This window comes from Carica papaya, chromosome 8, assembly GCF_054855325.1.
Source record: "Carica papaya isolate Zhongbai chromosome 8, ASM5485532v1, whole genome shotgun sequence".
In the NCBI taxonomy this organism is placed as follows: domain Eukaryota; kingdom Viridiplantae; phylum Streptophyta; class Magnoliopsida; order Brassicales; family Caricaceae; genus Carica; species Carica papaya.
Genome location: NC_142316.1, coordinates 16,131,369 through 16,158,693, shown reverse-complemented (window position 1 = coordinate 16,158,693; position 27,325 = coordinate 16,131,369). Strand labels below are relative to the sequence as shown.

At 46.6% G+C, this 27,325-nt stretch overlaps 9 non-coding genes and 47 pseudogenes across 9 annotated transcripts; 42 read left to right on the top strand and 14 right to left on the bottom strand.

Annotated features, from left to right (window-relative positions):
- Positions 1-404: 404 nt before the first annotated feature.
- Positions 405-523, bottom strand: LOC148243167 (5S ribosomal RNA; annotated as a pseudogene).
- A 202-nt stretch (positions 524-725) lies between these two features.
- On the bottom strand, positions 726-843 carry LOC148243166 (5S ribosomal RNA; annotated as a pseudogene).
- Positions 844-1,756: 913 nt separating this feature from the next.
- On the bottom strand, positions 1,757-1,875 carry LOC148243165 (5S ribosomal RNA). Its single transcript, XR_015814290.1, has one exon. It is a non-coding gene; the product is annotated as a 5S ribosomal RNA (ribosomal RNA).
- A 562-nt stretch (positions 1,876-2,437) lies between these two features.
- Positions 2,438-2,556, bottom strand: LOC148243164 (5S ribosomal RNA; annotated as a pseudogene).
- A 205-nt stretch (positions 2,557-2,761) lies between these two features.
- Positions 2,762-2,880, bottom strand: LOC148243163 (5S ribosomal RNA; annotated as a pseudogene).
- A 205-nt stretch (positions 2,881-3,085) lies between these two features.
- LOC148243162 (5S ribosomal RNA) lies at positions 3,086-3,204 on the bottom strand. Its single transcript, XR_015815753.1, has one exon. It is a non-coding gene; the product is annotated as a 5S ribosomal RNA (ribosomal RNA).
- A 205-nt stretch (positions 3,205-3,409) lies between these two features.
- Positions 3,410-3,528, bottom strand: LOC148243161 (5S ribosomal RNA). The gene has a single exon (XR_015815558.1). It is a non-coding gene; the product is annotated as a 5S ribosomal RNA (ribosomal RNA).
- A 563-nt stretch (positions 3,529-4,091) lies between these two features.
- Positions 4,092-4,210, bottom strand: LOC148243160 (5S ribosomal RNA; annotated as a pseudogene).
- A 559-nt stretch (positions 4,211-4,769) lies between these two features.
- LOC148243159 (5S ribosomal RNA) lies at positions 4,770-4,888 on the bottom strand (annotated as a pseudogene).
- A 528-nt stretch (positions 4,889-5,416) lies between these two features.
- Positions 5,417-5,535, bottom strand: LOC148243158 (5S ribosomal RNA; annotated as a pseudogene).
- Positions 5,536-5,745: 210 nt separating this feature from the next.
- LOC148243157 (5S ribosomal RNA) lies at positions 5,746-5,864 on the bottom strand (annotated as a pseudogene).
- Positions 5,865-6,068: 204 nt separating this feature from the next.
- LOC148243156 (5S ribosomal RNA) lies at positions 6,069-6,186 on the bottom strand (annotated as a pseudogene).
- Positions 6,187-6,396: 210 nt separating this feature from the next.
- Positions 6,397-6,515, bottom strand: LOC148243155 (5S ribosomal RNA; annotated as a pseudogene).
- A 206-nt stretch (positions 6,516-6,721) lies between these two features.
- Positions 6,722-6,840, bottom strand: LOC148243154 (5S ribosomal RNA; annotated as a pseudogene).
- A 267-nt stretch (positions 6,841-7,107) lies between these two features.
- Positions 7,108-7,226, top strand: LOC148243153 (5S ribosomal RNA; annotated as a pseudogene).
- A 536-nt stretch (positions 7,227-7,762) lies between these two features.
- On the top strand, positions 7,763-7,881 carry LOC148243152 (5S ribosomal RNA; annotated as a pseudogene).
- A 912-nt stretch (positions 7,882-8,793) lies between these two features.
- On the top strand, positions 8,794-8,912 carry LOC148243151 (5S ribosomal RNA; annotated as a pseudogene).
- A 205-nt stretch (positions 8,913-9,117) lies between these two features.
- Positions 9,118-9,236, top strand: LOC148243150 (5S ribosomal RNA). Its single transcript, XR_015815053.1, has one exon. It is a non-coding gene; the product is annotated as a 5S ribosomal RNA (ribosomal RNA).
- A 206-nt stretch (positions 9,237-9,442) lies between these two features.
- LOC148243149 (5S ribosomal RNA) lies at positions 9,443-9,560 on the top strand (annotated as a pseudogene).
- A 204-nt stretch (positions 9,561-9,764) lies between these two features.
- Positions 9,765-9,883, top strand: LOC148243148 (5S ribosomal RNA; annotated as a pseudogene).
- Positions 9,884-10,092: 209 nt separating this feature from the next.
- LOC148243147 (5S ribosomal RNA) lies at positions 10,093-10,211 on the top strand (annotated as a pseudogene).
- A 560-nt stretch (positions 10,212-10,771) lies between these two features.
- Positions 10,772-10,889, top strand: LOC148243146 (5S ribosomal RNA; annotated as a pseudogene).
- Positions 10,890-11,092: 203 nt separating this feature from the next.
- On the top strand, positions 11,093-11,211 carry LOC148243145 (5S ribosomal RNA; annotated as a pseudogene).
- A 209-nt stretch (positions 11,212-11,420) lies between these two features.
- Positions 11,421-11,538, top strand: LOC148243144 (5S ribosomal RNA; annotated as a pseudogene).
- A 563-nt stretch (positions 11,539-12,101) lies between these two features.
- On the top strand, positions 12,102-12,220 carry LOC148243143 (5S ribosomal RNA; annotated as a pseudogene).
- Positions 12,221-12,456: 236 nt separating this feature from the next.
- On the top strand, positions 12,457-12,574 carry LOC148243142 (5S ribosomal RNA; annotated as a pseudogene).
- Positions 12,575-12,778: 204 nt separating this feature from the next.
- LOC148243141 (5S ribosomal RNA) lies at positions 12,779-12,897 on the top strand (annotated as a pseudogene).
- A 209-nt stretch (positions 12,898-13,106) lies between these two features.
- LOC148243140 (5S ribosomal RNA) lies at positions 13,107-13,225 on the top strand (annotated as a pseudogene).
- A 205-nt stretch (positions 13,226-13,430) lies between these two features.
- On the top strand, positions 13,431-13,549 carry LOC148243139 (5S ribosomal RNA; annotated as a pseudogene).
- A 235-nt stretch (positions 13,550-13,784) lies between these two features.
- On the top strand, positions 13,785-13,903 carry LOC148243138 (5S ribosomal RNA). Its single transcript, XR_015815780.1, has one exon. It is a non-coding gene; the product is annotated as a 5S ribosomal RNA (ribosomal RNA).
- Positions 13,904-14,112: 209 nt separating this feature from the next.
- LOC148243137 (5S ribosomal RNA) lies at positions 14,113-14,231 on the top strand (annotated as a pseudogene).
- A 562-nt stretch (positions 14,232-14,793) lies between these two features.
- LOC148243136 (5S ribosomal RNA) lies at positions 14,794-14,912 on the top strand (annotated as a pseudogene).
- Positions 14,913-15,119: 207 nt separating this feature from the next.
- LOC148243135 (5S ribosomal RNA) lies at positions 15,120-15,238 on the top strand (annotated as a pseudogene).
- Positions 15,239-15,801: 563 nt separating this feature from the next.
- LOC148243134 (5S ribosomal RNA) lies at positions 15,802-15,920 on the top strand. The gene has a single exon (XR_015815458.1). It is a non-coding gene; the product is annotated as a 5S ribosomal RNA (ribosomal RNA).
- An 891-nt stretch (positions 15,921-16,811) lies between these two features.
- Positions 16,812-16,930, top strand: LOC148243133 (5S ribosomal RNA; annotated as a pseudogene).
- A 560-nt stretch (positions 16,931-17,490) lies between these two features.
- On the top strand, positions 17,491-17,608 carry LOC148243132 (5S ribosomal RNA; annotated as a pseudogene).
- Positions 17,609-17,811: 203 nt separating this feature from the next.
- LOC148243131 (5S ribosomal RNA) lies at positions 17,812-17,930 on the top strand (annotated as a pseudogene).
- A 209-nt stretch (positions 17,931-18,139) lies between these two features.
- Positions 18,140-18,258, top strand: LOC148243130 (5S ribosomal RNA; annotated as a pseudogene).
- A 562-nt stretch (positions 18,259-18,820) lies between these two features.
- LOC148243129 (5S ribosomal RNA) lies at positions 18,821-18,939 on the top strand. The gene has a single exon (XR_015815799.1). It is a non-coding gene; the product is annotated as a 5S ribosomal RNA (ribosomal RNA).
- Positions 18,940-19,143: 204 nt separating this feature from the next.
- On the top strand, positions 19,144-19,262 carry LOC148243128 (5S ribosomal RNA; annotated as a pseudogene).
- A 209-nt stretch (positions 19,263-19,471) lies between these two features.
- LOC148243127 (5S ribosomal RNA) lies at positions 19,472-19,590 on the top strand (annotated as a pseudogene).
- Positions 19,591-20,152: 562 nt separating this feature from the next.
- On the top strand, positions 20,153-20,271 carry LOC148243126 (5S ribosomal RNA). The gene has a single exon (XR_015815555.1). It is a non-coding gene; the product is annotated as a 5S ribosomal RNA (ribosomal RNA).
- A 205-nt stretch (positions 20,272-20,476) lies between these two features.
- LOC148243125 (5S ribosomal RNA) lies at positions 20,477-20,595 on the top strand (annotated as a pseudogene).
- A 205-nt stretch (positions 20,596-20,800) lies between these two features.
- Positions 20,801-20,919, top strand: LOC148243124 (5S ribosomal RNA; annotated as a pseudogene).
- A 205-nt stretch (positions 20,920-21,124) lies between these two features.
- Positions 21,125-21,243, top strand: LOC148243123 (5S ribosomal RNA; annotated as a pseudogene).
- A 562-nt stretch (positions 21,244-21,805) lies between these two features.
- On the top strand, positions 21,806-21,924 carry LOC148243122 (5S ribosomal RNA; annotated as a pseudogene).
- Positions 21,925-22,484: 560 nt separating this feature from the next.
- On the top strand, positions 22,485-22,603 carry LOC148243121 (5S ribosomal RNA; annotated as a pseudogene).
- A 742-nt stretch (positions 22,604-23,345) lies between these two features.
- Positions 23,346-23,464, top strand: LOC148243120 (5S ribosomal RNA; annotated as a pseudogene).
- Positions 23,465-24,026: 562 nt separating this feature from the next.
- LOC148243119 (5S ribosomal RNA) lies at positions 24,027-24,145 on the top strand. Its single transcript, XR_015815511.1, has one exon. It is a non-coding gene; the product is annotated as a 5S ribosomal RNA (ribosomal RNA).
- A 522-nt stretch (positions 24,146-24,667) lies between these two features.
- Positions 24,668-24,786, top strand: LOC148243118 (5S ribosomal RNA; annotated as a pseudogene).
- Positions 24,787-24,991: 205 nt separating this feature from the next.
- On the top strand, positions 24,992-25,110 carry LOC148243117 (5S ribosomal RNA; annotated as a pseudogene).
- A 561-nt stretch (positions 25,111-25,671) lies between these two features.
- On the top strand, positions 25,672-25,790 carry LOC148243116 (5S ribosomal RNA; annotated as a pseudogene).
- Positions 25,791-25,994: 204 nt separating this feature from the next.
- LOC148243115 (5S ribosomal RNA) lies at positions 25,995-26,113 on the top strand (annotated as a pseudogene).
- Positions 26,114-26,676: 563 nt separating this feature from the next.
- On the top strand, positions 26,677-26,795 carry LOC148243114 (5S ribosomal RNA; annotated as a pseudogene).
- Positions 26,796-26,801: 6 nt separating this feature from the next.
- LOC148243113 (5S ribosomal RNA) lies at positions 26,802-26,920 on the top strand (annotated as a pseudogene).
- A 205-nt stretch (positions 26,921-27,125) lies between these two features.
- LOC148243112 (5S ribosomal RNA) lies at positions 27,126-27,244 on the top strand (annotated as a pseudogene).
- Positions 27,245-27,325: the final 81 nt, after the last annotated feature.

Genomic DNA, 27,325 nt, shown 5'->3' with positions numbered 1-27,325 from the left:
GACTCACATTTGCGTATAAACCAGCGGAGCATAGTTCTAGTCGCGCGTAATGTCGAACGACCCATCTGAAAAAAAATTGTTACGATAAGAGGACTTCCCAAGAGGTCACCCATCTGACTACTACTCTCGCCCAAGCACACTTAACTGCAGAATTCTGATGGGATCCAGTGCATTAGTGCTGGTATGATGCCACTTGTTTAATTTTGCGCTTCAAATACATACACTTCTTCTCTTTTCTTCCTCCTCCCGTCATTTGTTTCCTTGTGCGTGCGCACTGCACCGCCCGTTCTCGTTCAAATATCAAGTAAAATGCCACGGCGCCGTGACTCACATTTGTGAATAAATCTGCGGACCATAATTAAAGTCACGCGTAACGTCGAACGGCACATCTGAAAAAATAAAAATGGGTGCAACACGAGAACTTTCCAGGAGGTAACCCATCATTATACTACTTTTGCCAAAGCACACTTAACTGTGGAGTTCTGATGGGATCCGGTGCATTTGTGCTGGTGTGACCGCACCTGTATAATTTCGTGCTGAAAATACATACACTCCTTCTTCCCTCCCCCCTCCCATTATTTGTTTCCTTGTGCGTTCACACTGCACCCTCCTTCTCGTTCTAATATCGATTAAAATGCCCCTTTTTCTTGACTCACATTCGCGTATAAACCAGCGGACCATAGTTCCAGTCGCGCGTAACGTCGAACGACCCATCTGAAAAAAAATTGTTGCGATACGAGGACTTCCCAAGAGGTCACCCATTCAAGCACTACTCTCGCCCAAGCACACTTAACTGCAGAGTTCTGATGGGATCCAGTGCATTAGTGCTGGTATGATGCCACTTGTTTAATTTTGCGCTTTAAATACATACACTCCTTCTTTTTTCTTCCTCGTCCCGTCATTTGTTTCCTTGTGGGTGCGCACTGCACCTCCCGTACTCGTTCTAATATCAAGTAAAATGCCACGGTGCCGTGACTCACATTTGCGAATAAACCTGCGGACCATAAATCAAGTCGCGCGTAACGTCGAAAGAATCGTCTGCAAAAAGATGGGTGCAACACGAGGACCTCCCAAGAAAATGGGTGAAATATAAGGACTTCGTAGGAGGTCACCCATCTGAGCACTAATCTCGCCCCAGCACACATAACTGCGGAGTTTTGATGGGATCCGGTGCATTAGTGCTGGTATGATCGCCTCTGTTTAATTTTGCGCTGCAAATACATAAACTCATTCCCCTTTCTTCCCCCTCCCATCATTTGTTTCCTTGTGCGTGCGCACTGCACCTCCCGTTCTCGTTCTAATATCAAGTAAAATTCTACAGCGTCGTGACTCACATTTGCGAATAAACCTGAGGACCATAATTCAAGTCGCGCGTAACGTCGAAAGAATCATCTGCAAAAAAATGGGTCCAACACGAGGACTTCACAAGAAAATGGGTGAAAATAAGGACTTCGCAGGAGGTAACCCATGCTAGTACTACTCTCGCCCAAGCACCCTTACCTACGGAGTTCTGATAGAATCCGTTGCATTAGTGCTGCTATGATCGCACCTGTTTCATTTCGTGCTGAAAATATATACACTCCTTCTCCTTCCCTTCCCCTCCAATTAATTGTTTCCTTGTGCGTTCACACTTCACCTCTCCTTCTCGTTCTAATATCGATTAAAATGCCCCTACTTCTTGACTCACATTTGTGTATAAACTATCGGACCCTAGTTTCAGTCGCGCGTAACGTCGAACGACCCGTCTGAAAATAAATTGGTGCGACACGAGGACTTCCCAGGAGGTCACCCAACCGAGTACTACTCTCGCCCAAGCACACTTAACTGCGGAGTTCTAATGGGATCCGGTGCATTAATGCTGGTATGATCGCACCCGTTTAATTTTGCGCTGCAAATACATATACTCTTTCTCCTTTCTTCCCCCTCCCGTCATTTGTTTCCTTGTGCGTGCGCACTGCACCTCCCGTGCTCGTTCTAATATCAAGTAAAATGCTACGGTGTCGTGACTCACATTTGCGAATAAACCTGAGGACCATAATTCAAGTCGCGCGTATTGTCGAAAGAATCATCTACAAAAAAATGGGTGCAACACGAGGACTTCTTAAGAAAATGGGTGAAATATAAGGACTTCGCAGGAGGTCACCCATCCTAGTGCTACTCTCGCCCAAGCACCCTTAACTTGCGGAGTTCTGATAGAATCCGTTGCATTGGTGCGGGTATGATTGCTCATGTTTCATTCTGCGCTGCAAATACATACACTTTTTCTCCCTCCATCCCCCCTCCCGTCATTTGTTTCCTTGTGCGTGCACTCTGCATCTCTCCTTCTCCTTCTAATATCGATTAAAATGCCCCTGCTTCTTGACTCACATTTGCGTATAAACCAGTGGACCCTAGTTCCAGTCGCGCGTAACGTCGAACGACCCGTCTGAAAAAAAAATTAATGCGACAGGAGGACTTCCAAGGAGGTCACCCATCCAAGTACTACTCTCGCCCAAGCACACTTAACTGCAGAGTTCTGATGGGATCCGGTGCATTAGTGCTGGTATGATCGCACCTGTTTAATTTCGCGCTGCAAATACATAAACTCCTTCTCCTTTCTTCCCCCTCTCGTCATTTGTTTCCTTGTGCGTGCACTCTGCATCTCTCTTTATCATTCTAATATCCAGTAATATTCCCCGGCACCGTGACTCACCTTTGCAAATAAACCAGCGGTTTATAATTCCATTCGCGCGTAACGTCGAACAACCCATCCGAAAAAAAATAGGTGCAACACGAGGGCTTCCCAGGTGGTCACCCATCCGAGTACTACTCTCGCCCAAGCACACTTACCTGCGGAGTTCTGATGGGATCCGGGGCTTTAGTGCTGCTATGATCGCACCTCTTTAATTTCGCGCTGCAAATACATACACTCCTTCTCCTTCCCTCCCCCTCCCATCAATTGTTTTCTTGTGCGTTCACACTGCACCTCTCTTTCTCGTTCTAATATCGATTAAAATGCCCCTGCTTCTTGACTCACATTTGCGTATAAACCAGCGGACCCTAGTTCCAGTCCTGCGTAACGTCGAACGACCCGTCTGAAAAAAAATTGGTGCGACACGAGGACTTCCCAAAAGGTCACCCATCCGAGTACTACTCTCGCCCAAGCACACTTAACTGCGGAGTTCTGATGGGATCCGGTGCATTAGTGCTGGTATGATCGCACCTGTTTCATTTTGTGCTGAAAATACATACACTCCTTCTCCTTCCCTCCCTCTCCCATCAATTGTTTCCTTAAGCGTTCACACTGCACCTCTCCTTCTCGTTCTAATATCGATTAAAATGCCGCTGCTTCTTGACTCACATTTGCGTATAAACCAGCGGACCCTAGTTCCAGTCGCGCGTAACGTCGAACAACCTGTCTAAAAAAAAATTGGTGCGACACGAGGACTTCCCAGGAGATCACCCATCCGAGTACTACTCTCGCCCAAGCACACTTAACTGCGGAGTTCTGATGGGATCCAGTGCATTAATGCTGGTATGATCGCACCCGTCTAATTTCACACTGCAAATACATAAACTCCTTCTCCTTTCTTTCCCCTCCCGTCATTTGTTTCCTTGTGCGTGCGCATTGCACCTCTCGTGCTCGTTCTAATATCAAGTAAAATGCTACGGTGCCATGACTCACATTTGCGAATAAACCTGAGGACCATAATCCAAGTCGCGCATATCGTCGAAAGAATCATCTGCAAAAAAATGGGTGCAACACGAGGACTTCCTAAGAAAATGGGTGAAATATAAGGACTTCGCAGGAGGTCACCCATCCTAGTGCTACTCTCGCCCAAGCACCCTTAACTTGCGGAGTTCTGATAGAATCCGTTGCATTGGTGCGGGTATGATTGCTCATGTTTCATTCTGCGCTGCAAATACATACACTTTTTCTCCCTCCATCCCCCCTCCCGTCATTTGTTTCCTTGTGCGTGCACTCTGCATCTCTCCTTCTCGTTCTAATATCGATTAAAATGCCCCTGCTTCTTGACTCACATTTGCGTATAAACCAGTGGACCCTAGTTCCAGTCGCGCGTAACGTCGAACGACCCGTCTGAAAAAAAAAATTAATGCGACAGGAGGACTTCCAAGGAGGTCACCCATCCAAGTACTACTCTCGCCCAAGCACACTTAACTGCGGAGTTCTGATGGGATCCGGTGCATTAGTGCTGGTATGATCGCACCTGTTTAATTTCGCAGTGCAAATACATAAACTCATTCCCCTTTCTTCCCCCTCCCGTCATTTGTTTCCTTGTGCGTGCGCACTGCACCTCTCGTTCTCGTTCTAATATCAAGTAAAATGCTACAGCGCCGTGAATCACATTTGCGAATAAACCTAAGGACCATAATTCAAGTCGCGCTTAACGTCGAAAGAATAATCTGCAAAAAAATGGGTGCAACACGAGGACTTCACAAGAAAATGGGTGAAATATAAGGACTTTGCAGGAGGTAACCCATGCTAGTACTACTCTCGGCCAAGCACCCTTACCTACGAATTTCTGATAGAATCCGTTAAATTAGTGCTGGTGTGATCGCGCCTGTTTCATTTCGTGCTAAAAATACATACACTCCTTCTCCTTCCCTCCCCCTCCCATCAATTGTTTCCTTGTGCGATCACACTGCACCTCTCCTTCTCGTTCTAATATCGATTAAAATGCCCCTGCTTCTTGACTCACATTTGCGTATAAACCAGGAGACCCTAGTTCCAGTCGCGCGTAACGTCGAACGACCCGTCTGAAAAAAAATTGGTGCGACACGAGGACTTCCCAGGAGGTCATCCATCCGAGTACTACTTTCGCCCAAGCACGCTTAACTGCAGAGTTCTGATGGGATCCAGTGCATTAGTGCTAGTATGATCACACCCGTTTAATTCTGCGCTGCAAATACATAAACTCCTCCTTTCTTCCCCCTCCCGTCATTTGTTTCCTTGTGCGTGCGCACTGCACCTCCCGTGCTCGTTCTAATATAAAGTAAAATGCTACGGTGCCGTGACTCACATTTGCGAATAAACTTGAGGACCATAATTCAAGTCGCGCGTATCGTCGAAAGAATCATCTGCAAAAAAATGGGTGCAAGATAAGGACTTCGCAGGAGGTCACCCATCCTATTGCTACTCTCGCCCAAGCACCATTAACTTGCAGAGTTCTGATAGAATCCGTTGCATTGGTGCTGGTATGATTGCTCATGTTTCATTCTGCGCTGCAAATACATACACTTTTTCTTCCTCCATCCCCCTCCCGTCATTTCTTTCCATGTGCGTGTATTCTGTATCTCTCCTTCTAGTTCTAATATCGATTAAAATGTCTCTAATTCTTGACTCACATTTGCGTATAAACTAGTGGACCCTAGTTCCAGTTGCGCGTAACGTCGAATGACCCGTCTGAAAAAAAAATTAGTGCGACACGAGGACTTCCCAGGAGGTCTCCAATCCGAGTACTACTCTCGCCCAAGCACACTTAACTGCGGAGTTCTGATGGGATCCGGTGCATTAGTGCTGGTATGATCGCACCTGTTGAATTTTGCGCTGCAAATACATAAACTCCTTCTCCTTTCTTCCCCCTCCCGTCATTTATTTCCTTGTGCGTGCGCACTGCACCTCTCGTTCTCGTTCAAATATCAAGTAAAATGCCACGGCGCCATGACTCACATTTGCGAATAAATCTGTGGACCATAATTAAAGTCGCGCGTAACGTCGAACGGCACATCTGAAAAAAAAGAAAATGGGTGCAACACGAGAACTTCCCAAGAGGTAACCCATCATTGTACTACTTTCGCCAAAACACACTTAACTGCGGAGTTCTGATGGGATTCGGTGCATTTGTGCTGGTGTGACCACACCTGTTTAATTTCATGCTGAAAATACATACACTTCTTCTTCCCTTCTCCCCTCCCATCATTTGTTTCCTTGTGCGCTCACACTGCACCTCTCCTTCTCGTTCTAATATCGATTAAAATGCCCCTAATTCTTGACTCACATTTGCGTATAAACCAGCGGACCATAGTTCCAGTCGCGCGTAACATCGAACGACCCATCTGAAAAAAAATTGTTGCGATACGAGGACTTCCCAAGAGGTCACCCATCCGAGTACTACTCTCGCCCAAGCACACTTAACTGCAGAGTTCTGATGGGATCCGGTGCATTATTGCTGGTATGATGCCACTTGTTTAATTTTGCGCTTCAAATACATACACTCCTTCTCTTTTCTTCCTCCTCCCGTCATTTGTTTCCTTGTGCGTGCGCACTGCACCTCTCGTTCTCGTTCAAATATCACGTAAAACGCCATGGCGCCGTGACTCACATTTACGAATAAATCTGCGGACCATAATTAAAGTCGCGCATAACGTCGAATGGCACATCCGAAAAAAAGAAAATGGGTGCAACACAAGAACTTCCCATGAGGTAACCCATCATTGTACTACTTTCGCCAAAGCACACTTAACTGCGGAGTTCTGATGGGATGCGGTGCATTTGTGCTGGTGTGACCGCACTTGTTTAATTTCGTGCTGAAAATACATACACTCCTTCTTCCCTCCCCCCCTCCGATTATTTGTTTCCTTGTGCGTTCACTCTGCACCTCTCCTTCTCCTTCTAATATCGATTAAAATGGCCCTGTTTCTTGACTCACATTTGCATATAAACCAGCGGAACATAGTTCCAGTCGCGCGTAACGTCGAACGACCCGTCTGAAAAAAAAAATTAGTGCAACAAGAGGACTTCCCAGGAGGTCACCCATCCGAGTACTACTCTCGCCCAAGCACACTTAACTGCGGAGTTCTGATGGGATACGGTGCATTAGTGCTGGTAAGATCGTAAGTGTGCTTGGGCGAGAGTAGTACTCGGATGGGTGACCTCTTGGGAAGTCCTCGTATCGCAACAATTTTTTTTCAGATGGGTCGTTCGACGTTACGCGCGACTGGAACTATGGTCCGCTGGTTTATACGCAAATGTGAGTCAAGAATCAGGGGCATTTTAATCGATATTAGAACGAGAAGGAGAGGTGCAGTGTGAACGCACAAGGAAACAAATGATGGGAGGGGGGGGAGGGAAGAAGGAGTGTATGTATTTTCAGCAAGAAATTAAACATGTGCGGTCACACAAGCACAAATGCACCGGATCCCATCAGAACTCCGCAGTTATGTGTGCTTTGGCGAAAGTAGTACAATGATGGGTTACCTCCTGGGAAGTTCTCGTGTTGCACCCATTTTTTTTTTCAGATGTGCCGTTCGACGTTACGCGCGACTTTAATTATTGTCCGCAGATTTATTCGCAAATGTGAGTCACGACGCCGTGGCATTTGACTTGATATTTGAACGAGAACGAGTGGTGCAGTGCGCACGCACAAGGAAACAAATGACAGGAGGGGGAAGAAAGGAGAAGGAGTGTATATTTTTGCAGCGCGAAATGAAACAGGTGCGATCATTCCAGCACTAATGCAACGGATTCTATCAGAACTCCGTAGGTAAGGGTGCTTGGGCGAGAGTAGTACTACCATGGGTTACCTCCTGCGAAGTCCTTATATTTCACCCATTTTCTTGTGAAGTCCTCGTGTTGCACCCATTTTTTTGCAGATGATTCTTTGGACGTTACGCGCGACTTGAATTATGGTCCTCAGGTTTATTCGCAAATGTGAGTCACGGCGCTGTAGCATTTTATTTGATATAAGAACGAGAACGGGAGGTGCAGTGCGCACGCACAAGGAAACAAATGAGTTTATGTATTTACAGCGCAAAATTAAACTGGTGCGATCATACCAGCACTAATGTACCGGATCCCATCAGAACTCTGCAGTTAAGTGTCCTTGGGTGAGAATAGTACTCGGATGGGTGACCTCTTGGGAAGTCCTCGTATTGCAACAATTTTTTTTCAGATGGGTCGTTCGACGTTATGCGCGACTTTAATTATGGTCCGCAGATTTATTCGCAAATATGAGTCACGGCGCCGTGGCATTTTACTTGATATTTGAACGAGAACGAGAGGTGCAGTGCGCACGCACAAGGAAAAAAACACGGGAGGGGGAAGAAAGGAGAAGGAGTTTATGTATTTGCAGCGCGAAATGAAACAGGTGCGATCATACCAGCATTAATGCAACGGATTCTATCAGAACTCCGTAGGTAAGGGTGCTTGGGCGAGAGTAGTACTAGCAATGGTTACCTCCTGGGAAGTCCTTATATTTCTTACATTTTCTTGTGAAGTCCTCGTGTTGCACCCATTTTTTTGCAGATGATTCTTTTGACGTTACGCGCGACTTGAATTATGGTCCTCAGGTTTATTCGCAAATGTGAGTCACGTCGCTGTACCATTTTACTTGATATTAAAACGAGAACGGGAGGTTCAGTGCGCACGCACAAGGAAACAAATTACGGGAGGGGGAAGAAAGGAGAAGGAGTTTATGTATTTGCAGCGCGAAATAAAACAAGTGCGATCATACCAGCACTAATGCAACGGATTCTATCAGAACTCCGTAGGTAAGGGTGCTTGGGCGAGAGTAGTACTTGCATGGGTTACCTCCTGGGAAGTCCTTATATTTCACCCATTTTCTTGTGAAGTCCTCGTGTTGCACCCATTTTTTTGCAGATGATTCTTTCGACGTAACGCGCGACTTGAATTATGGTCCTCAGGTTTATTCGCAAATGTGAGTCACGGCGCTGTAGCATTTTACTTGATATTAGAACAAGAACGGGAGGTGCAATGCGCACGCACAAGGGAACAAATGACGGGAGGGGAAAGGAAGGGGAATGAGTTTATGTATTTGCAGCGCAAAATTAAACAGGTTCGATCATACTAGCACTAATGCACTGGATCCCATCAGAACTCCGCAGTGAAGTGTGCTTGGGCGAGATTAGTACTCGGATGGGTGACCTCCTGGGAAGTCCTTGTGTCGCACCAATTTTTTTTCAGACGGGTCGTTCGACTTTATGCGCGTCTGGAACTAGGGTCCGCTGGTTTATACGCAAATGTGAGTCAAGATGCAGGGGCATTTTAATCGATATTAGAACAAGAATGAGATGTGAAGTGTGAACGCACAAGGAAACAAATGACAGGAGGGGGAAGAAAGGAGAAGGAGTGTATGTATTTGCAGCGCGAAAGTAAACAGGTGCGATCATACCAGCACTAAAGCTCCGGATCCCATCAGAACTCTGCAGTTAAGTGTGCTTGGGCGAGCATAGTACTCGGATGGGTGACCACTTGGGAAGCCCTCGTGTTGCACCTATTTTTTTTCGGATGGGTTGTTAGACGTTACGCGCGAATAGAATTATAAACCGCTGGTTCATTTGCATAGGTGAGTCACGGTGCGAGGGCATATTACTTGATATTAGAACGAGAAAGAGAGATGCAGAGTGCACGCACAAGGAAACAAATGACGGAAGGAGGAAGAATAGAGAAGGAGTGTATGTATTTAAAGTGCAAAATTAAACAAGTGGCATCATGCCAGCACTAATGCACTGGATCCCATCAGAACTCTGCAGTTAAGTGTGCTTGGGCGAGAGTAGTACTCGGATGGGTGACCTCTTGGGAAGTCCTCGTATCGCAACAATTTTATTTCAGATTGGTCGTTCGACGTTACGCGCGACTGGAACTATGATCCGCTGGTTTATACGCAAATGTGAGTCAAGAATCACGGGCATTTTAATCGATATTCGAACGAGAAGGAGAGGTGCAGTGTGAATGCACAAGGAAACAAATGATGGGAGGGGGGGAGGGAAGAATGAGTGTATGTATTTTCATCATGAAATTAAACTGGTGCGGTCACACCAGCACTAATGCACCGGATCCCATCAGAACTACACAGTTAAGTGTGCTTTGGCGAAAGTAGTACAATGATGGATTACCTCCTGGGAAGTTCTCGTGTTGCACCCATTTTCTTTTTTTCAGATGTGCCGTTCGACGTTACGCGCGACTTTAATTATGGTCCGCAGATTTATTCTCAAATGTGAGTCACGGCGCCGTGGCATTTTACTTGATATTTGAACGAGAACGAGAGGTGCAGTGCGCACGCACAAGGAAACAAATGACGGGAGGGGGAAGAAAGGAGAAGGAGTGTATGTATCTGCAGCGCGAAATTAAACAGGTGCGATCTTACCAGCACTACAGCCCCGGATCCCATCAGAACTCCGCAGTTAAGTGTGCTTGGGCGAGAGTAGTACTCGGATCGGTGACCACTTGGGAAGCCCTCGTGTTGCACCTATTTTTTTTCGGATGGGTTGTTCGACGTTACGCGCGAAGGGAATTATAAACCGCTGGTTCATTTGCAAAGGTGAGTCACGGTGCGAGGGCATATTACTTGATATTAGAACGAGAAAGAGAGATGCAGAGTGCACGCACAAGGAAACAAATGACGGGAGGGGGATGGGAGGAGAAAGAGTGTATGTATTTGCAGTGCAGAATGAAACATGAGGGATCATACCAGCACTAATGCAACGGATTCTATCAGAACACCGCAATTAAGGGTGCTTGGGCGAGAAAAGTACTCGGATGGGTGACCTCCTGCGAAGTCCTTATATTTTACCCATTTTCTTGGGAGGTCCTCGTGTTGCACCCATCTTTTTACAGATGATTATTTCGACGTTACGCGCGACTTGATTTATGGTCCGCAGGTTTATTCGCAAATGTGAGTCACGGCGCCGTGGCATTTTACTTGATATTTGAACGAGTACGGGAGGTGCAGTGCGCACGCACAAGGAAACAAATGACGGGAGGAGGAAGAAAAGAGAAGGAGTGTATCTATTTGAAGCGCAAAATTAAACAAGTGGCATCATACCAGCGCTAATGCACTGGATCCCATCAGAACCCTGCAGTTAAGTGTGCTTGGGCGAGAGTAGTACTCGGATGGATGACCTCTTGGGAAGTCCTCGTATCGCAACAATTTTTTTTCAGATGGGTCGTTCGACGTTCGCGCGATTGGAACTATGGTCCGCTCGTTTATACGCAAATGTTAGTCAAGAATCAGGGGCATTTTAATCGATATTAGAACGAGAAGGAGAGGTGCAGTGCGAACGCACAAGGAAACAAATGATGGGAGGGGGGGAGGGAAGAAGGAGTGTATGTATTTTCAGCACGAAATTAAACAGGTGCGGTCACACCAGCACAAATGCACCGGATCCCATCAGAACTCCGCAGTTAAGTGTGTTTTGGCGAAAGTAGTACAATGATGGGTTACCTCCTGGGAAGTTCTCGTGTTGCACCAATTTTCTTTTTTTCAGATGTATCGTTCGACGTTACGCGCGACTTTAATTATGGTCCGCAGATTTATTCGCAAATGTGAGTCACGGTGCCGTGGCATTTTACTTGATATTTGAACGAGAACGAGAGGTGCAGTGCGCACGCACAAGGAAACAAATGACTTGAGGGGGAAGAAAGGAGAAGGAGTTTATGTATTCGCAGTGTGAAATTAAACAGGTGGGATCATACCATCACTAATGCACCGGATCTCATCAGAATCTGCAGTTAAGTGTGCTTGGGCGGGAGTAGTACTCGGATGGGTGACCTCCTTGGAAGTCCTCGTGTCGCACTAATTTTTTTTTTCAGACAGGTCGTTCGACGTTACGCGCTACTGGAACTAGGGTACGCTGGTTTATACGCAAATGTGAGTCAAGAAGTAGGGGCATTTTAATCGATATTAGAACGAGAAGGAGAGATGCAGAGTGCACGCACAAGGAAACAAATGACGGGAGGGGGGATGAAGGGAGAAAAAGTGTATGTATTTGAAGCACAGAATGAAACATGAGCAATCATACCAGCACCAATGCAACGGATTCTATCAGAACTCCGCAAGTTAAGGGTGCTTGGGCGAGAGTAGCACTAGGATGGGTGACCTCCTGCGAAGTCCTTATATTTCACCCATTTTCTTAGGAAGTTCTCGTGTTGCACCCATTTTTTTGCAGATGATTCTTTCGACGATACGCGCGACTTGAATTATGGTCCTCAGGTTTATTCGCAAATGTGAGTCACGGCACCGTAGCATTTTACTTGATATTAGAACGAGAACGGGAGGTGCAGTGCGCACGCATAAGGAAACAAATGGCGGGAGGGGGAAGAAAGGGGAATGAGTTTATGTATTTGCAGCGCACAATTAAACAGATGCGATCATACCAGCACTAATGCACCGGATCCCATCAGAACTCCGCAGTTATGTGTGCTCGGGCGAGATTAGTGCTCGGATGGGTGACCTCCTGCGAAGTCCTTATATTTCACCCATTTTCTTGGGAGGTCCTCGTGTTGCACCCATCTTTTTGCAGATGATTCTTTTGACGTTACGCTCGACTTGATTTATGGTCTGCAGGTTTATTCACAAATGTGAGTCACGGCACCGTGGCATTTTACTTGATATAAGAACGAGTACGGGAGGTGCAGTGCGCACGCACAAGGAAACAAATGACGGGAGGAGGAAGAAAAGAGAAGAAGTGTATGTATTTGAAGCGCAAAATTAAACAAGTGGCATCATACCAGCACTAATGCACTGGATCCCATCAGAACTCTGTAGTTAAGTGTGCTTGGGCGAGAGTAGTACTCGGATGGGTGACCTCTTGAGAAGTCCTCGTATCGCAATAATTTTTTTTCATATGGGTTATTCGACGTTACGCGCGACTGGAACTATGGTCCGCTGGTTTATACGCAAATGTGAGTCAAGAATTAGGGGCATTTTAATCGATATTAGAACGAGAAGGAGAGGTGTAGTATGAACGCACAAGGAAACAAATGATGGGAAAGGGGGAGGGAAGAAGGAGTGTATGTATTTTCAGCACGAAATTAAACAGGTGCGGTCACACCAGCACAAATGCACCGGATCCCATCAGAACTACGCAGTTAAGTGTGCTTTGGCGAAAGTAGTACAATGATGGGTTACCTCCTGGGAAGTTCTCGTGTTGCACCCATTTTCTTTTTTTCAGATGTGCCGTTCGACGTTACGCGCGACTTTAATTATTGTCCGCAGATTTATTCGCAAATGTGAGTCACGGCGTCGTGGCATTTTACTTGATCTTTGAACGAGAACGAGAGTTACAGTGCGCACGCATACGGAAACAAATGACGGGAGGGGGAAGAAAGGAGAAGGAGTTTATGTATTTGCAGCGCGGAATTAAACGGCTGCGATCATACCAGCACTAATGCACCGGATCCCATCAGAACTCTGCAGTTAAGTGTGTTTGGGCGAGAGTAGTACTCGGATAGGTGACCTCCTGGGAACTTCTCGTGTCGCACCAATTTTTTTTCAGACGGGTCGTTCGACGTTACGCCCGACTGGAACTGGGGTCCGCTGGTGTATACGCAATTGTGAGTCAAGAAGCAAGGGCATTTTAATCGATATTAGAACGAGAAGGAGAGGTGCAGTGTGAACGCACAAGGAAACAATTGATGGGAGGGGGAGGGAAGGAGAAGGAGTGTATGTATTTTCAGCACGAAATGAAACGGGTGCGATCATACCAGCACTAATGCAACGGATTCTATCAGAACTCCGTAGGTAAGGGTGCTTGGGCGAGAGTAGTACTCGCATGGGTTACCTCCTGCGAAGTCCTTATATTTCACCCATTTCCATGTGAAGTCTTCGTGTTGCACCCATTTTTTTGCAGATGATTCTTTCAACGATACACGCGACTTGAATTATGGTCCTCAGGTTTATTCGTAAATGTGAGTCATGGCACCGTAGCATTTTACTTGATATTAGAACGAGCACGGGAGGTGCAGTGCGCACGCACAAGGAAACAAATGACGGGAAGGGGAAGAAAGGAGAAGGAGTTTATGTATTTGCAGCGCGGAATTAAACAGGTGCAATCATACCAGCACTAATGCACCGGATCCCATCAGATCTCCGCAGCTAAGTGTGCTTGGGCGAGAGTAGTACTCGGATGGGTGACCTCCTGGGAAGTTCTCGTGTTGCACCCATTTTCTTTTTTTCAGATGTGCCGTTCGACGTTACGCGCGACTTTAATTATGGTCCGCAGATTTATTCGTAAATGTGAGTCACGGCGCCTTGACATTTTACTTGATATTTAAACGAGAACGAGAGGTGCAATGCGCACGCACAAGGAAACAAATGACGGGAGGGGGAAGAAAGGGGAAGGAGTTTATGTATTTGCAGCGCGAAATTAAATAGGTGCGATCATACCAGCATTAATGCACCAGATCCCTTCAGAACTCCGCAGTTAATTGTGCTTGGGCGAGAGTAGTACTCAGATGGTTGTTCTCCTGGGAAGTCCTCGTGTTGCACTAATTTTTTTTTTCAGACGGATCGTTCGACGTTACGCGCGACTGGAACTAGAGTCCGCTGGTTTATACGCAAATGTGAGTCAAGAAGCAGGGGCATTTTAATTAATATTATAACGAGAAGGAGAGATGCAGAGTGCACGCAAAAGGAAACAAATGACGGGAGGGGGGATGGAGGGAGAAAAAGTTTATGTATTAGCAGCGCAGAATGAAACATGAGCAATCATAACAGCGCCAATGCAACGGATTCTATCAGAACCCGCAGGTTAAGGGTGCTTGGGCGAGAGTAGCACTAGGATGGGTGACGTCCTGCGAAGTCCTTATATTTCACAAATTTTCTTAGGAAGTCCTCGTGTTGCACCCATTTTTTTGCAGATGATTCTTTCGACGATACGCGCGACTTGAATTATGGTCCTCAGGTTTATTCGCAAATGTGAGTCACGGCACCGTAGCATTTTATTTGATATTAGAACGAGCACGGGAGGTGTAGTGCGCACGCACAAGGAAACAAATGACGGGAGGGGGAGGAAAGGAGAAGGAGTTTATGTATTTGCAGCGCGGAATTAAATGGGTGCGATCATACCAGCACAAATGCACCGGATCCCATCAGAACTCCGCAGTTAAGTGTGCTTTGGCGAAAGTAGTACAATGATGGGTTACCTCCTAGGAAGTTCTCGTGTTGCACCCATTTTTTTTTTCAGATGTGCCGTTCGAAGTTACGCACGACTTTAATTATGGTCCGCAGATTTATTAGCAAATGTGAGTCACGGCGCCGTGGCATTTTACTTGATATTTAAACGAGAACCAGAGGTGCAGTGCGCACGCACAAGGAAACAAATGACGGGAGGGGGAAGAAAAGAGAAGGAGTTTATGTATTTGCAGCGCGAAATTAAACAGGTGCGATCATACCAGCACTAATGCACCGGATCCCATCAGAACTCCACAGTTAAGTGCTCTTGGGCGAGAGTAGTACTAGGATGGGTGTCCTCCTGGGAAGTCCTTGTGTCGCACTAATTTTTTTTTTCAGACGGGTCGTTCGACGTTACGCGCGACTTGAACTAGGGTCCACTTGTTTATACGCAAATGTGAGTCAAGAAGCAGGGGTATTTTAATCGATATTAGAACGAGAAGGAGAGATGCAGAGTGCACGCACAAGGAAACAAATGACGGGAGGGGGGATGGAGGGAGAAAAAGTGTATGTATTTGCAGCGCAGAATGAAACATGAGCAATCATACCAGCACCAATGCAACGGATTCTATCAGAACTCCGCAAGTTAAGGGTGCTTGGGCGAGAGTAGCACTAGGATGGGTGACCTCCGGCGAAGTCCTTATATTTCACCCATTTTCTTAGGAAGTCCTCGTGTTGCACCTATTTTTTTGCAGATGATTCTTTCGACGATACGTGCGACTTGAATTATGGTCCTCAGGTTTATTCGCAAATGTGAGTCACGGCACCGTAGCATTTTACTTGATATTAGAACGAGCACGGGAGGTGCAGTGCGCATGCACAAGGAAACAAATGACGGGAGGGGGAAGAAAGGAGAAGGAATTTATCTATTTTCAGCGTGGAATTAAACGGGTGCGATCATACCAGCACTAATGCACCGGATCCCATCAGAACTCCGCAGTTAAGTGTGCTTGGGCGAGAGTAGTACTCGGATTGGTGACCTCCTGGGAAGTCCTCGTGTCGCACTAATTTTTTTTTTCAGACAGGCCGTTCGACGTTACGCGCGACTGAAACTAGGGTCCGTTGGTTTATACGCAAATGTGAGTCAAGAAGCATGGGCATTTTAATTGATATTAGAACGAGAAGGAGAGATGCAGAGTGCACGCACAAGGAAACAAATGACGGGAGGGGGGATGGAGGGAAAAAAAGTGTATGTATTTGCAGCGCAGAATGAAACATGAGCAAGCATACCAGCACCAATGCATCGGATTCTATCAGAACTCCGCAGGTTAAGGGTGTTTGGGCGAGAGTAGCACTAGGATGGGTGACCTCCTGGGAAGTCCTTTTGTCGCACTAATTTTTTTTTTCAGACGGGTCGTTCGACGTTACGCGCGACTGGAACTAGGGTCCACTGGTTTATACGCAAATGTGAGTCAAGAAGCAAGGGCATTTTAATCGATATTAGAACGAGAAATAAAGATGCATAGTGCACGCACAAGGAAACAAATGACGGGAGGGGGCATGGAGGAAGAAAAAGTGTATGTATTTGCAGCGCAGAATGAAACATGAGCAATCATACCAGCACCAATGCAACGGATTCTTTCAGAACTCCGCAAGTTAAGGGTGCTTGGGCAAGAGTAGCTCTAGGATGGGTGACCTCCTGCGAAGTCCTTATATTTCACCCATTTTCTTAGGAAGTCCTCGTGTTGCACCCATTTTTTTGCAGATGATTCTTTCGACGATACGCGCGACTTGAATAATGGTCCTCAGGTTTATTCGCAAATGTGAGTCACGGCACCGTAATATTTTACTTGATATTAGAACGAGCACGGGAGGTGCAGTGCGCACGCACAAGAAAACAAATGACGGGAGGGGGAAGAAATGGAAAGGAGTTTATGTATTTGCCGCGCGGAATTCACCGGGTGCGATCATGCCACCACTAATGCAACGTATCCCATCAGAACTCCGCAGTTAAGTGTGCTTGGGCGAGAGCAGCACTCGGATGGGTGACCTCCTGGGAAGTCCTCGTGTCGCAAAAATTTTTTTTCAGACGAGTCGTTCGACGTTACGCGCGACTGGAACTAGGGTCCGATTGTTTATACACAAATTTGAGTCAAGAAGCAGGGGCATTTTAATCGATATTAGAACGAGAATGAGAGGTGCAGTGCGAACGCACAAGGAAACAATTGACGGGAGGGGGAAGAAAGGAGAAGGAGTGTATGTATTTGCAGCGCGAAATTAAACCGGTGCGATCATACCAGCAATAAAGCCCCGGATCCCATCAGAACTCTACAGTTAAGTGTGTTTGGGTAAGAGTAGTACTCGGATGGGTTACCTCCTGCAAAGTCCTTATATTTCATTCATTTTCTCTGGAGGTCCTCGTGTTGCACTCATCTTTTTGCAGATGATTCTTTTGACGTTATGCGCGACATGATTTATGGTCCGCAGGTTTATTCGCAAAAGTGAGTCACAGCGCCGTGGCATTTTACTTGATATTAGAACGAGTACGAGAGGCGCAGTGCGCACGCACAAGGAAACAAATGACGGGAGGAGGAAGAAAAGAGAAGGAGTGTATGTATTTGAAGCGCAAAATTAAACAAGTGGCATCATACCAGCACTAATGCACTGGATCCCATCAGAACTCTGCAGTTAAGCGTGCTTGGGCGAGAGTAGTACTCGGATGGGTGAGCTCTTGGGAAGTCCTCGTATCGCAACAATTTTTTTTCAGATGGGTCGTTCGACGTTACGCGCGACTGGAACTATGGTCCGCTGGTTTATACGCAAATGTGAGTCAAGAATCAGGGGCATTTTAATCGATATTAGAACGAGAAGGAGAGGTGCAGTGTGAACGCACAAGGAAACAAATGATTGGAGGGGGGAGGGAAGAAGGAGTGTATGTATTTTCAGCACGAAATTAAACAGGTGCGGTCACACCAGCACAAATGCACCGGATCCCCTCAGAACTCCGTAGTTAAGTGTGCTTTGGCGAAAGTAGTACAATGATGGGTTACCTCCTGGGAAGTTCTCGTGTTGCACCCATTTTCTTTTTTTCAGATGTGCAGTTCGACGTTACGCGCGACTTTAATTATGGTCCGCAGATTTATTCTCAAATGTGAGTCACGGCGCCGTGGCATTTTACATGATATTTGAATGACAACGAGAGGTGCAGTGTGCATGCACAAGGAAACAAATGACGGGAGGGGGAATAAAGGTGAAGGAGTTTATGTATTTGCAGCGCAAAATTAAATAGTTGCTATCATACCAACACTAATGCACCGGATCCTATCAGAACTCCGTAGTTAAGTGTGCTTGGGCGAGAGTAGTACTCGGATGGGTGACCTCCTGGGAAGTCCTCGTGTCGTATTAATTTTTTTTTGAGACGGGTTGTTCGACGTTACGCGCGATTAGAACTAGGGTCCACTGGTTTATACGCAAATGTGAGTCAAGAAGCAGGGGCATTTTAATCGATATTAGAACGAGAAGGAGAGATGCAGAGTGCACGCACAAGGAAACAAATGACGGGAGGGGGGATGGAGGGAGAAAAAGTGTATGTATTTGCAGCGCAGAATGAAACATGAACAATCATACCAGCACGAATGCAACAGATTCTATCAGAAATCCGCAAGTTAAGGGTGCTTGGGCGAGAGTAGTACTAGGATGGGTAACCTCCTGCGAAGTCCTTATATTTCACCCATTTTCTTAGGAAGTCCTCGTGTTGCACCCATTTTTTTGCAGATGATTCTTTCGACGATACGCGCGACTTGAATTATGCTCCTCAGGTTTATTCGCAAATGTGAGTCACGGCACCGTAGCATTTTACTTGATATTAGAACGAGCACGGGAGGTGCAATGCGCACGCACAAGGAAACAAATGACGGGAGGGGGAAGAAAGGAGAAGGAGTTTATGTATTTGCAGCGCGTAATTAAAGGGGTGCGATCATACCAGCACTAATGCACCGGATCCCGTCAGAACTCCGCAGTTAAGTGTGCTTGGGCGAGAGTAGTACTCGGATGGGTGACCTCTTGGGAAGTCCTCGTGTCGCACCAATTTTTTTTCAGACGGGTCGTTCGACGTTACGCGCGTCTGGAACTAGGGTCCGCTGATTTATACGCAAATGTGAGTCAAGAAGCAGGGGCATTTTAATCGATATTAGAACGAGAATGAGAGGTGAAGTGTGAACGCACAAGGAAACAAATGATGGGAGGGGGGAAGGGAAGAAGGAGTGTATGTATTTTCAGCACGAAATTAAACAGGTGCGGTCACACCAGCACAAATGCACCGGATCCCATCAGAACTCCGCAGTTAAGTGTGCTTTGGCGAAAGTAGTACAATGATGGGTTACCTCCTGGGAAGTTCTCGTGTTGCACCCATTTTCTTTTTTTCAGATGTGCCATTCGACGTTACACGCGACTTTAATTATGGTCCGCAGATTTATTCGTAAATGTGAGTCACGGCGCCGTGACATTTTACTTGATATTTAAGCGGGAACGAAAGGTGCAGTGCGCACGCACAAGGAAACAAATGACGGGAGGGGGAAGAAAGGAGAAGGAGTTTATGTATTTGCAGTGCGAAATTAAACAGGTGCAATCATACCAGCACTAATGCACCGGATCCCATCAGAACTCCGCAGTTAAGTGTGCTTGGGCGAGAGTAGTACTCGGATGGGTTACCTCTTGGGAAGTCCTCGTGTCGCACTAATTTTTTTTTCAGACGGGTCGTTCGACATTACTCGCGACTGGAACAAGGGTCCACTGGTTTATACGCAAATGTGAGTCAAGAAGCAGGGGCATTTTAATCGATATTAGAACGAGAAAGAGAGATGCAGAGTGCACGCATAAGGAAACAAATGACGGGAGGGGGGATGGAGGGAGAAAAAGTATATGTATTTGCAGCGCAGAATGAAACATGAGCAATCATACCAGCACCAATGCAACGGATTCTATCAGAACTCTGCAAGTTAAAGGTGCTTGGGCGAGAGTAGCACTAGGATGGGTGACTTCCTGCGAAGTCCTTATATTTCACCCATTTTCTTAGGAAGTCCTCGTGTTGCACCCATCTTTTTGCAGATGATTCTTTCGACGATACGCGCGACTTGGATTATGGTCCTCAGGTTTATTCGCAAATGTGAGTCATGGCACCGTAGCATTTTATTTGACATTAGAACGAGCACGGGAGGTGCAGTGCGCACGCACAAGGAAACAAATGACGGGAGGGGGAAGAATGGAGAAGGAGTTTATGTATTTGCAGCGTAGAATTAGACGGGTGCGATCATACCAGCTTTAATGCACCGGATCCCATCAGAACTCCGCAGTTAAGTGTGCTTGGGCGAGAGTAGTACTCGGATGGGTGATCTCCTGGGAAGTCCTCGTGTCGCACCAATTTTTTTTCAGACAGGTTGTTCGACGTTACGCGCGACTGGAACTAGGGTCCACTGGTTTATACGCAAATGTGAGTCAAGAAGCAGGGGCATTTTAATCGATATTAGAACGAGAAGGAGAGGTGCAGTGTGAACGCATAAGGAAACAATTGATGGGAGGGGGAGGGAAGGAGAAGGAGTGTATCTAATTTCAGCACAAAATGAAACAGGTGCGATCATAACAATACTAATGCACTGGATCCCATCAGAACTCCGCAGTTAAGTGTGCTTGGGCGAGAGTAGTACTCGGATGGGTGACCTCCTGGGAAGTCCTCGTGTCACACCAATTTTTTTTCAGACGGGTCGTTTGACGTTACGCAGGACTGGAACTAGGGTCCGCTGGTTTATACGCAAATGTGAGTCAAGAAGCATGGGCATTTTAATCGATATTAGAACGAGAAAGAGAGGTGCAGTGTGAACGCACAAGGAAATAATTGATGGGAGGGGGAGGGAAGGAGAAGGAGTGTATGTATTTGCAGCGCGAAATTAAAGAGGTGCGATCATAGCAGCACTAAAGCCCCAGATCCCATCAGAACTCCGCAGGTAAGTGTGCTTGGGCGAGAGTAGTACTCGGATGGGTGACCACCTGGGAAGCCCTCGTGTTGCACCTATTTTTTTTCGGATGGGTTGTTCGATGTTACGCGCGAATGGAATTATAAACCGCTGGTTTATTTGCAAAGGTGAGTCACGGTGCCGGGGAATATTACTGGATATTAGAACGATAAAGAGAGATGCAGAGTGCACGCACAAGGAAACAAATGACGGGAGGGGGAAGAAAGGAGAAGGAGTTTATGTATTTGCAGCGCGAAATTAGACAGGTGCGATCATACCATCACTAATGCACCGGATCCCATCAGAACTCCGCAGTTAAGTGTGCTTGGGCGAGAGTAGTACTTGAATGGGTGACCTCCTTGGAAGTCCTCCTGTCGCATTAATTTTTTTTTCAGACGGGTCGTTCGACGTTACGCGCGACTGGAACTAGGGTCCACTGGTTTATACGCAAATGTGAGTCAAGAAGCAGGGGCATTTTAATCGATATTAGAACGAGAAGGAGAGATGCAGAGTGCACGCACAAGGAAACAAATGACGGGACGGGGGATGGAGGGAGAAAAAGTGTATGTATTTGCAGCGTAGAATGAAACATGAGTAATCATACCAGCACTAATGCAACGGATTCTATCAGAACTCCGCAAGTTAAGGGTGCTTGGGCGAGAGTAGCACTAGGATGGGTGACCTCCTGCGAAGTCCTTATATTTCACCCATTTTCTTAAGAAGTCCTCGTGTTGCACCTATTTTTTTGCAGATGATTCTTTCGACGATACGCGCGACTTGAATTATGGTCCTCAGGTTTATTCGCAAATGTTAGTCACGGCACCGTAGCATTTTACTTGATATTAGAACGAGCACGGGAGGTGCAGTGCGCACGCACAAGGAAACAAATGACGGGAGGGGGAAGAAAGGAGAAGGAGTATATGTATTTGCAGCGCAAAATTAAACGGGTGCGATCATACCAGCATTAATGCACCGGATCCCATCAGAACTCCGCAGTTAAGTGTGCTTTGGCGAGAGTAGTACTCGGATTGGTGACCTCCTGGGAAGTCTTCGTGTCGCACCAATTTTTTTTCAGACGGGTCGTTCGACGTTACGCGCGACTGGAACTAGGGTCCGCTGGTTTATACGCAAATGTGAGTCAAGAAGCAGGGGCATTTAAATCTATATTGGAACGAGAAGGAGAGGTGCAGTGTGAACGCACAAGGAAACAATTGATGGGAGGGGGAGGGAAGGAGAAGGAGTGTATGTATTTTCAGCACGAAATGAAACCGGTACGATCTTACCAGCACTAATGCAACGGATTCTATCAGAACTCCGTAGGTAAGGGTGCTTGGGCGAGAGTAGTACTAGCATGGGTTACCTCCTGCGAAGTACTTATCTTTCAACCATTTTCTTCTGAAGTTCTCGTGTTGCACCCATTTTTTTTGTAGACGATTCTTTCGACGTTACGCGCGACTTGAATTATGGTCCTTAGGTTTATTCGCAAATGTGAGTCACGGCGCCATGGCATTTTACTTGATATTAGAACGAAAACGGGAGGTGCAGTGCGCACGCACAAGGAAACAAATGACGGGAGGGGGAAGAAAGGGGAATGAGTTTATGTATTTGCAGCGCGAAATTAAACAAGTACGATCATACAAGCACAAATGCACCAGATCCCATCAGAACTCCGCAGTTAAGTGTGCTTTGGCGAAAGTAGTACAATGATGGGTTACCTCGTGGGAACTTCTCGTGTTGCACCCATTTTTTTTTTTCAGATGTCCCGTTCGACGTTTCGCGCGACTTTAATTTTGGTCCACAGATTTATTCGCAAATGTGAGTCACGGCGCTTTTGCATTTTACTTGATATTTGAACGAGAACGAGAGGTGCAGTGTGCACGCAGAAGGAAACAAATGACGGGAGGGGGAAGAAAGGAGAAGGAGTTTATGTATTTGCAGCACGAAATGAAACAGGTGCGATCGTATCTGCACTAATGCAACGGATTCTATCAGAACTCCGCAAGAAGCAGGGGCATTTTAATCGATATTAGAACGAGAAGGAGAGATGCAGAGTGCACGCAAAAGGAAACAAATGACGGGAGGGGGGATGGAGGGAGAAAAAGTGTATGTATTTGCAGCGCAGAACGAAACATGAGCAATCATACCAGCACAAATGCAACGGATTCTATCAAAACTCCGCAAGTTAAGGGTGCTTGGGCGAGAGTAGCACTAGGATGGGTGACCTCCTGCGAAGTCCTTATATTTCACCCATTTTCTTAGGAAGTCCTCGTGTTGCACCAATTTTTTTGCAGATGATTCTTTCGACGATACGCGCGACTGGAACTGTGGTCATCAGGTTTATTCGCAATTGTGAGTCACGGCACTGTAGCATTTTACTTGATATTAGAACGAGCACGGTAGGTGCAGTGCGCACGCACAAGGAAACAAATGACGGCAGAGGGAAGAAAGGAGAAGGAATTTATGTATTTGCAGCGCAAAATTAAACAGGTGCGATTATACCAGCACTAATGCATTGGATCACGTTAGAACTCCGCAGTTAAGTGTGCTTGGGCGAGAGTAGTACTGGGATGGGTGACCTCCTGGGAAGTCCTCGTGTTGCACTAATTTTTTTTTCAGACGGCTCGTTTGACGTTACGCACGACTGGAACTAGGGTCCACTGGTTTATACGCAAATGTGAGTCAAGAAGCAGGGGCATTTTAATCGATATTAGAACGAGAAGGAGAGATGCAGAGTGCACGCAAAAGGAAACAAATGACGGGAGGGGGGATGGAGGGAGAAAAAGTGTATGTATTTGCAGCGCATAATGAAACATGAGCAATCATAGCAGCACCAATGCAACGGATTCTATCAGAACTCTGCATGTTAAGGGTGCTTGGGCGAGAGTAGCTCTAGGATGGGTGACCTCCTTCGAAGTCCTTATATTTCACAAATTTTCTTAGGAAGTCCTCTTGTTGCACCCATTTTTTTGCAGATGATTCTTTCGACGATACGCGCGACTGGAACTATGGTCCTCAGGTTTATTCGCAAATGTGAGTCACGGCACCATAGCATTTTACTTAATATTAGAACGAGCACGGGAGGTGCAGTGCGCACGCACAAGAAAATAAATGACGGGAGGGGGAAGAAAGGAGAAAGAGTTTATGTATTTGCAGCGCGGAATTAAAAGGGTGCGATCATACCAGCACTAATGCTCCGGATCCCATCAGAACTCCGCAGTTAAGTGTGCTTGGGCGAGAGTAGTACTCGGGTGGGTGACCTCCTGGGAAGTCCTTGTGTCGCACAAATTTATTTTCAGACGGGTCGTTCGACGTTACGCGCGACTTGAACTAGGGTCCGCTGGTTTATACGCAAATGTGAATCAAGAAGCAGGGGCATTTTAATCGATATTAGAACGAGAAGGAGAGGTGTAGTGTGAACGCACAAGGAAACAATTGATGGGAGGGGGAGGGAAGGAGAAGGAGTGTATGTATTTTCAGCACGAAATGAAACAGGTGCGATCATAACAGCACTAATGTAACGGATTCTATCAGAACTCCGTAGGTAAGGGTGCTTGGGCGAGAGTAGTACTAGCATGGGTTACCTCTTGCGAAGTCCTTATATTTCACCCATTTTCTTGTGAAGTCCTCGTGTTGCACCCATTTTTTTGGAGATGATTCTTTCGACGTTACACGCGACTTGAATTATGGTCCTCAGGTTTATTCGCAAATGTGAGTCACGGCGCTGTAGCATTTTACTTGATATTAGAACGAGAACGGGAGGGGGAAGAAAGGAGAATGAGTTTATGTATTTACAGCGCAAAATTAAAGAGGTGCGATCATACCAGCACTAATGCACCGGATCCCGTCAGAACTCCGCAGTGAAGTCTGCTTGGGCGAGATTAGTACTCGGATGGGTGATCTCCTGGGAAGTCCTCTTGTCGCACCAATTTTTTTTCAAACGGGTCGTTCGACGTTACGCGCGTCTGGAACTAGGGTCCGGTGGTTTATATGCAAATGTGAGTCAAGAAGCAGGGGCATTTTAATCGATATTAGAACGAGAACGAGAGGTGCAGTGTGAACGCACAAGGAAACAAATGACGGGAGGGGGAAGAAATGAGAAGGAGTGTATGTATTTGCAGCACGAAATTAAACAGGTGCGATCATACCAGCACTAAAGCTCTGGATCCCATCAGAACTCCGCAGTTAAGTGTGGTTGGGCGAGAGTAGTACTCGGATGGGTCAGCACTTGAGAAGCCCTCGTGTTGCACCTATTTTTTTTTCGGATGGGTTGTTCGAAGTTACGCGCGAATGGAATTATAAAGCGCTGGTTCATTTGCAAAGGTGAGTCACGGTGCCGGGGCATATTACTTTATATTACAATGAGAAAGAGAGATGCAGAGTGCACGCACAAGGAAACAAATGAAGGGAGGGGGGATGGAGGGAGAAAAAGTGTATGTATTTGCAGCGCAGAACGAAACATGAGCTATCATACCAGCACCAATGCAACGGGTTCTATCAGAACTCCGCAAGTTAAGAGTTCTTGGGCGAGAGTAGCACTAGGATGGGTGACCTCCTGCGAAGTCCTTATATTTCACCCATTTTCTTAGGAAGTCCTCGTGTTGCACCCATTTTTTGTAGATGATTCTTTCGACGATACGCGCGACTTGAATTATGGTCCTCAAGTTTATTCGCAAATGTGAGTCACGGCACCGTAGTATTTTACTTGATATTAGAACGAGCACGGGAGGTGCAGTGCGCACGCACAAGGAAACAAATGACGGGATGGGGAAGAAAGGAGAAGGAGTTTATGTATTTGCAGCGCGAAATTAAACGGGTGCGATCATACCAGTACTAATGCACTAGATCTCATCAGAACTCAACAGTTAAGTGTGCTTGGGCGAGAATAGTACTCGGATGGGTGACCTCCTGGGAAGTCCTCGTGTCGCACCAATTTTTTTTCAGACTTGTCATTCGACGTTACGCGCGACTGGAACTAGGGTCTGCTGGTTTATACGCAAATGTGAGTCAAGAATCAGGGGCATTTTAATCGATATTAGAACGAGAAGGAGAGGTGCAGTATGAACGCACAAGGAAACAAATGATGGGAGGGGGGGAGGGAAGAAGGAGTGTATGTATTTTCAGCACGAAATTAAACAGGTGCGGTCACACCAGCACAAATGCACCGGATCCCATCAGAACTCCGCAGTTAAGTGTGCTTTGGCGAAAGTAGTACAATGATGGGTTACCTCATGGGAAGTTCTCGTGTTGCACCCTTTTTCTTTTTTTCAGATGTGTCGCTCAACGTTACGCGCGACTTTAATTACGGTCCGCAGATTTATTCGCAAATGTTAGCCACGGCGCCGTGGCATTTTACTTGATATTTGAACGAGAACGAGAGGTGCAGTGCACACGCACAAGGAAACAAATGACGGGAGGGGGAAGAAAGGAGAAGGAGTGTATGTATTTGCAGCGCGAAATGAAACAGGTACGATCATACCAGCATTAATGCAACGGATTCTATCAGAACTCCGTAGGTAAGGGTGCTTGGGCGAGAGTAGTACTAGCATGGGTTACCTCCTGCGAAGTCCTTATATTTCACCCATTTTCTTGTGAAGTCCTCGTGTTGCACCCATTTTTTTGCAGATGATTCTTTCGACGTTACGCGCGACATGAATTATGGTCCTTAGGTTTATTCGCAAATGTGAGTCACGGCGCTGTAGCGTTTTACTTGATATTAGAACGAGAACGGGAGGTGAAGTGCGCACGCACAAGGAAACAGATGACGGGAGGGGGAAGAAAGGGGAATGAGTTTATGTATTTGCAGTGCAAAATTAAAGAGGTGCGATCATACCAGCACTAATGCACCGGATCCCATCAGAACTCCGCAGTGAAGCGTGCTTGGGAGAGATTAGTACTCGAATGGGTGACCTCCTGGGAAGTCCTCGTGTCGCACAAATTAAACAGGTGCGATCTTACCAGCACTAAAGCCCCGGATCCCATCAGAACTCCGCAGTTAAGTTTGCTTGGGCGAGAGTAGTACTCGGATGGGTGACCTCCTGGGAAGTCCTCGTGTTGCACCTATTTTTTTTCGGACGGGTCGTTCGAAGTTACGCGCGACTGGAACTAGGGTCCGCTGGTTTATACGCAAATGTGAGTCAAGAAGCAGGGGCATTTTAATCGATATTAGAACGAGAAGGAGAGGTGAAGTGTGAACGCACAAGGAAACAAATGACGGGAGGGGGAAGAAAGGAGAAGGAGTGTATGTATTTGTAGCGCGAAACTAAACAGGTGCGATCATACCAGCACTAAAGCCCCGGATCCAATCAGAACTCTGCAGTTAAGTGTGCTTGGGTGAGATTAGTACTCGGATGGGTGACCTCCTGGGAAGTCCTCGTGTCGCACAAATTTTTTTTCAGACGGGTCGTTCGGCGTTACGCGCGTCTGGAACTAGGGTCCGGTGGTTTATACGCAAAGGTGAGTCAAGAA